This window comes from Panthera tigris, chromosome E3 (assembly GCF_018350195.1).
Source record: "Panthera tigris isolate Pti1 chromosome E3, P.tigris_Pti1_mat1.1, whole genome shotgun sequence".
NCBI lineage: Eukaryota > Metazoa > Chordata > Mammalia > Carnivora > Felidae > Panthera > Panthera tigris.
In genome coordinates this window covers 3750095-3756094 of record NC_056675.1, presented here as the reverse complement: position 1 = coordinate 3756094, position 6000 = coordinate 3750095, and the positions used below count along the sequence as shown (strand labels likewise).

Sequence of the window (6000 nt, the reverse complement as noted above, 5' to 3'; positions counted from 1 at the left end):
CACCCAGGTGCCCCTAGGAATTTGACATTTTAATGACATCCGAGATTGGATCCCATGGACTCATCATCTATTTTGTAAAAACACATTGAGAAGAAGACCACAGTCTGGCCCTTCACTGCACATGGTTTGGGAAGGACTGGAATCAGTAAGTCGCCTAAAATGTTTGCGCACGGCATGAGCCATATCTAGAAACACAAGACAACTGGAAAACTACCGTAAGATGAGTGGATATGAAAAAAAATCAATAGTATTTCTATGTACAAATAGCAGCTCCGCAGAAAATACAGTGGAAGAAAAGATCCCTTTTCCAGTGCAAAATAAATGGAGACACCCAGAAATAAAGCAAAAATGTGCAATGTCTGTATGAATGATTTTTTCCCTTTAAGAGCCGGAAGACACAAGAGGTTTTCTGGACAAAATTGAGGTTAAGAGGGATCTTCACTCACTTTGCAATAGGCCTAGAACACATCCAAGGAAGCCACGGTGTGGTTCTGGAAACTTCATGGTTTCTTGAAGGCACGCACGAACCCACGTCTGTCTCCTTGAACCTGCCTCGTCTCGATACTTCACGTAAATGGAATCACGCGGTATTCTTTTCTGTTTGTCTGGCTCCTTTCACCGGGTATCGTGTTTTCAAGGCTCGCCCACATTGTAGCAGGTGTCAGCCTTTCGTTCTCTTTTACAGCCGAATAATATTCCATTGTGCGGACAGACCACGTTTTGTTTCTCCACGCATCTATTGACAAGCACTTGTGGATGAACGTATTCCTTTCGGCTCTTGTGAATGATGCCGCTGTGAACATGTACCTACAGGTATCTGAGGCCCTGTTTTCAATTCTTTTGAGTATACAGCTGGGACTGCCAGTTGCTGGGTCACGTGGTGATTTCTGTTTTACTTTTTGAGGCACCGCCAGCCTGTTTCGCACGGCAGCCGCACCTTTCTGCGTCCCCAACCGGCAACGTGTGAGGGTTCCAATTTCTGCACATCGTCACCTGCCCTTGTTAATTTCCGTTGTAAACGTTACATCCATCCATGCAAGGTGGTGTCTCACTGCATTTTGATTTGCACTTCCCTAGCGGTTAACGATGTTGAGCATCTTTTCACGTGCTGGCTGGACATTTGTGTTTTCCCTGGAGAAAGAAATGCCGGTAGATACTAAGAAGTATATTAGTAAAATTTAAGAAAATATTTTTTCTGTGTTTTTTAATGACACCCCAACAAACGTAATTCAACACGCATTTCAGCAAACTTTATGAGCAAGATCGAAAGATAACAGGAACCTAGACAAATGATGGTTAACACGCACACAAAGAAGGGCCTAGAATCTACAAGTCTCCAGTAATAGCATATCTAGCACCCAGAACTTGATCTTTTTTTAAACAAAATAGTGAGAAAATATTCTTTAAATTTATTTTTATTTAAAAAAAATTTTTTTTTAACATTTATTTATTTTTGAGACAGAGAGATACAGAGCATGAACGGGAGAGGGTCAGAGAGAGAGGGAGACACAGAATCTGAAACAGGCTCCAGGCTCCGAGCTGTCAGCACAGAGCCCGACGCAGGGCTCGAACTTGCGGACCACGAGATCATGACGTGAGCTGAAGTCGGACGCTCAACCGACTGAGCCACCCAGGCGCCCCTCTTTAAATTTTTTTTAATGTTTATTTATTTTAGAGAGAGGGCATGAGCGTGCATCAGTGGGGGAGAGGCAGAGAGAGCGAGAGGGAGACACAGAATCTGAAACAGGCTCCAGGCTCCCAGCTGTCGGCACAGAGCCCAATGCGGGGCTTGAACTCCCGCCTGTGAGATCACGACTTGAGCCGAAGTTGAACGCTCAACCGACTGAGCCACGCAGGCACCCTGAGAAAATATTCTAATATAAAGCAAAAGCCCTCAAGCTTGGTTTTACGTTGGAATAACAGGGGAAGTTTAAAAAGAAATTAAACTGGGGTCTCTAGGAATGCTCACATCAGTATTTTTTTAAAGCCCCACAGGTGGTTTATTTCAACATGCAGATGGCCTTAAGACCGGCATTCTAGAACAGAGCATCTCAGACTTGACCGTGTCTGTCTGTGAATCACCTGGGGGACGGGTTCAAATGTGGATTCTGATCCAGGAAGTCTGGGGTGGGGCCGAGCTCCGGGGTATTGCGGATGGAGTCAAATGAGGACCACATTTTGAGTCGAAGAAATCTCCCAGGTGCTGCTGATGCGGATGCTGTTGGTCGCTGGACCACGTTTTGAACATCAAGGATCGACTGGGGCCTAAGAGCAGTGGCCGCTGGGGCTTTCTAGAAATGCAGGCTCTCAGGCACCACCCCCGCCCGCTGCCTCGGATGCTGCATCTGACGAGGACCCAGGTGCCTGCTAGGCATGTAACCCTGGGATGAGCCCCGGTCGAGGGTCCTCCCTGTCTTGGCCCTGTGGTCTCACCAGCTCATAGCAGAGGGGACGGGCCGTGAGTGTCTGGGCTTCTGGCTTCTGTCCCTGGAAAGCTCTGAACAACTCCCTGCCCCCCACCACCCCCCAACCAAGGGAGAATAGTGATAAGTGACTGTTTCTCAAGTGCCCCGACCTTTCTTGGATGGAATGCCCCCGGTTAGGAGGAGGATTTCGTGTTTGCGGGCCGAGTTGGCCGCGCCTCTTGTCATCCTGGAGATGGCAGTGCAGGACGGCAATTGAACAAGGCCGTGGCCTCAAAACTGCAGCAGCTCCTCCCAGATGCTGCCATCATCCCTCCCACTGTGATTGCCAGAACTGGCCTGGTACTCCCCCGGGGTCCCAGCCGTGAGCTCTGGTTTCCCCGGCCACTGGCCACGGTTGGGGGTGTGAGGCAGGTGCCCCGCCCCGAGCCTGGTGGGGGGGGGGGCAGGGGAGGGCGGGGTTTGTGTATATCTGCCTCAACAGGAGATCGTTTGATATTCCACCAGCATTTCATTGACTGCCTACTGTGTGACATGCAGCCTGCTACGTGCCGGGGGACCTAGAAGGCAAAGCGAGCCCACAGTGCTGGAGCCTGCCCAAAGCCACGAGCCAGTGCTGCTAGGGACAGCTGCCTGGTGCTCAGGGCGGGTGTAAGGAGGGTGGTGACCTCATCTGGGAGGTGAGATCTAAGGGACAGACAAGGAGCCCGGCAGGAAGCACACGTAGCGACTTTGAGGCAGAAACCGCATGCGTGTCAGCACATCCGTATAGTTTCCAAAGATCACTGGTACAAACTGGTCCCAGGCAATCAAAGCTGGGATTTATGGGCCATCCTGTTAGAAAGGGCACGCGCTTTTCGGCAGGAACGGCCCCAAACGGTGAGGAAATACCTGTCCTCAAAATAATGAGCGCGTGTTCCTAGAGCGGGGGCCGTGTGCAAGATGTGGCCCTCGGTCACGCGGAGAAGCGACGGCCCGGCTCTTGTCTGCAGAGGACTGCTGGTTTTACTGAAAAGGTTGGAAACCGCACGTGAAAAGCAAAAAACGAAACAGGAGGCCAGCGTGGTTTATGAAATGGCAGATGGGTGATGGAGGGTGTTGGGGTTGCGTGGAGTTCACAGGGGAGAAAGTGGGTGCAGGGGGAGGACGGGGGCGGTCTAGGTGGGTGAGAGGGGGGGGTGCAGGTGAGGCCAGCGTGGGTGAGTTCTGAGGGACGGGCCGGGGGGGCCCAAGCCTGACGCTGTAAGCCAGAGCCATTTATCCCGGGCTCGTCCAGCCCGGTACCCGGTACCGGAGGAAGAGAAAGAAATCTTCTAGGGTCAGTCCTGCTGAAACTCCCCCAAAGCATCCGCTTTATCTTGCAAAATGCTCATACGTTTTGGATTCGACTCTGTGACAGAGGCACGTTTAGCATAAAAATAATGTTTTGAATTACTAGCTACAAGATTTGAATTTTCTTCCTTAACACTTCCGACAGTCTGAGGTTTTAGGAAGGCAGGTGTTTCCCTGTTTCCCTGACCCACTCCTCAGCAGGACACAGGGGCCGGGCGGAGGCTTCTTCCGGTGGGGGGGGGCGGGGGGGCATCAGGGCTTGATGGCCTGGGGTCAAATCCCGGCATGGCCTCCCCATGTGACCTGGTGGGGGAGACCCTTGTCTGGCAGGTGCCTGGGCTCCCTGAGAGGGGAGGAATCTCAGGACCCACCTCACAGGTTTGGGTGAGTACTGAATGAGTGAGTACCCATAAAATACTTAGCACGGCACATAGCACACAGTTGATCAACGTCAAATGTTAAGATACTACGTTAGTCAGTAAATGGGAGATGTTATGGTCACCAGCATCACTGACAGGTCACGGGAATATTGAATGGTTCCCACTTCAAAAAGTGTGTCCAGGTCTGGAGCGGGCAGTCGAGGTCGTAGGAGTTAAATTGTTGTGATTTTGGGGGCCGGTGGGGGTCGGCGGGGGGGGCACAGTCTGACGCATGAGGACCTGGCTGCCTTTGGCTCTTGGAGAAACCACGCCACACCAAGTTCACCAGCTGGAAAGATCAGGGAGGGGCCCTGGTGAAGGGGGCAGGTTGCCCACATGTCCTGGAAATCGATACGGGAATTGGATCTGGATGAATCTTTGCCCACCTTGCCCGTTGGGTCTGGATGAATCCTTGTGTCCCTCTGAAATTCATCTGCTGAACCTGGGCCCTCGGGTGTGGCTGCATTTGGAGGCAGGGCCTCTGAGGAAGTAATTCAAGTTAACTGAGGTCCCGAGGGTGGGGCCCTGCTCCCACAGGATTAGCGTCCTTATTAGAGAGTTCGATGTGCTCTCTGTCACATAAGGTCACGGCGAGGAGGTGGCTGTCCGCAAACCAGGAAGAGAGGTCTCACCAGAAACGGCCTGTGTGGGACTTGACCTCGGACTTCCAGCCTCCAGAACGGGGAGAAAGTAGATTTCTGTGGTTTAAGCCGCCCAGTCTGTGGTACTTTGTGACGGCAGTTGGAGCATAGCTGGTGCAGGGAAAGAGGCCATCATTTATTAGATACCTACTGTGTGCCATGCCCAGAAGGCTCTGCACAGATGCTATTTTTAGCCTCAGAGAAGTGTGTTCTCACCCTTTTCTCCAGCTCTCTCCCTCACTTTGTAATTATGCATTCTTCAGCTTCTTTCCTCATTTTAATGGTCTGTATGTGTGTGGGCCTTCTGCCGGACTCCCAGCCTCTCACGGGATACTTGGAAGGGCAGGTGGTGAATGGAGGCACCTGAGGTACACAGTGGGTCCTCACTGAGCCCTCGAAACACTGAGCCCTCGAAACAGGCAGGGGTGGGGCGCCTTGTGACAAATGCACACATTTGGACAGTTGTGGCTGCGGATGGGAACCGGGTTTGACTGGCTGCAAAGATCCCGGGCCCCCCACAGGACCCAGCCGCCTTCAGTGAGCTCGCGTGTAGACATGGTGAGCTTCCCAAGACGGCGGGGGTCGGGGGGTGCCGCTCTGGGGTCCAGAGGCTGCTCGTGGACGGGAAGGATGCTCGGTTTGGGAGGGACATCACCGCGCCCTTCCTCCAAGACTGCACTCTGGTCTTCACGGTCACGGAAGGCGGTCACCGGGGGCTTCGCCCACGTACCTGCTCATGGGATTCCCCACCACAAAGGGTCTACTGGACCTTTTTTCGGATCGTTTAAGTTCTTCCTCGTCCTAAGCTGATATCTATTTCCCTTGTTTTTTTTTTTTTTTTTTTTTTTTTAAAGATACACAGGACAGAGCCGTGAGGAGAACCTTGAGGTCTCGAGACCTTTCTCTTGCTTGAACAGCAGCCCATTAATCAAAGCTTTGCATTTAGTTTTTCGCCTCTTCTGAATCTGTCTCACTCCACTGCCCTCAGCCGGTATTTGTGGAACCCGCCCACGGGAGCCGCCTGAGGACCTCCGCCAAATGTCTGGCTACACGCCAGACGCATCGTCTCTGGAGTCTCCCCTCTCAGGAAGGGAGAGCTTCCTCTCGTATGAGTGGTCTCTGGGTCCAGGCGGTCCCCAGAGGACCCTCCGCTCCTGCCTTGTTCTCCTGGGGTTTACGAGACTT

General features: G+C 52.3%; 1 long non-coding RNA gene across 1 annotated transcript in view; it reads right to left on the bottom strand.

Moving 5' to 3' along the window:
* The window catches only part of LOC107179544, a 28134-nt gene continuing 22134 nt past the window's right edge, over positions 1-6000 (bottom strand). The window contains exon 3 of the long non-coding RNA XR_001510190.2: positions 1-1131. This is a non-coding gene — a long non-coding RNA (uncharacterized LOC107179544). The remainder of the gene's footprint in view (positions 1132-6000) is intronic.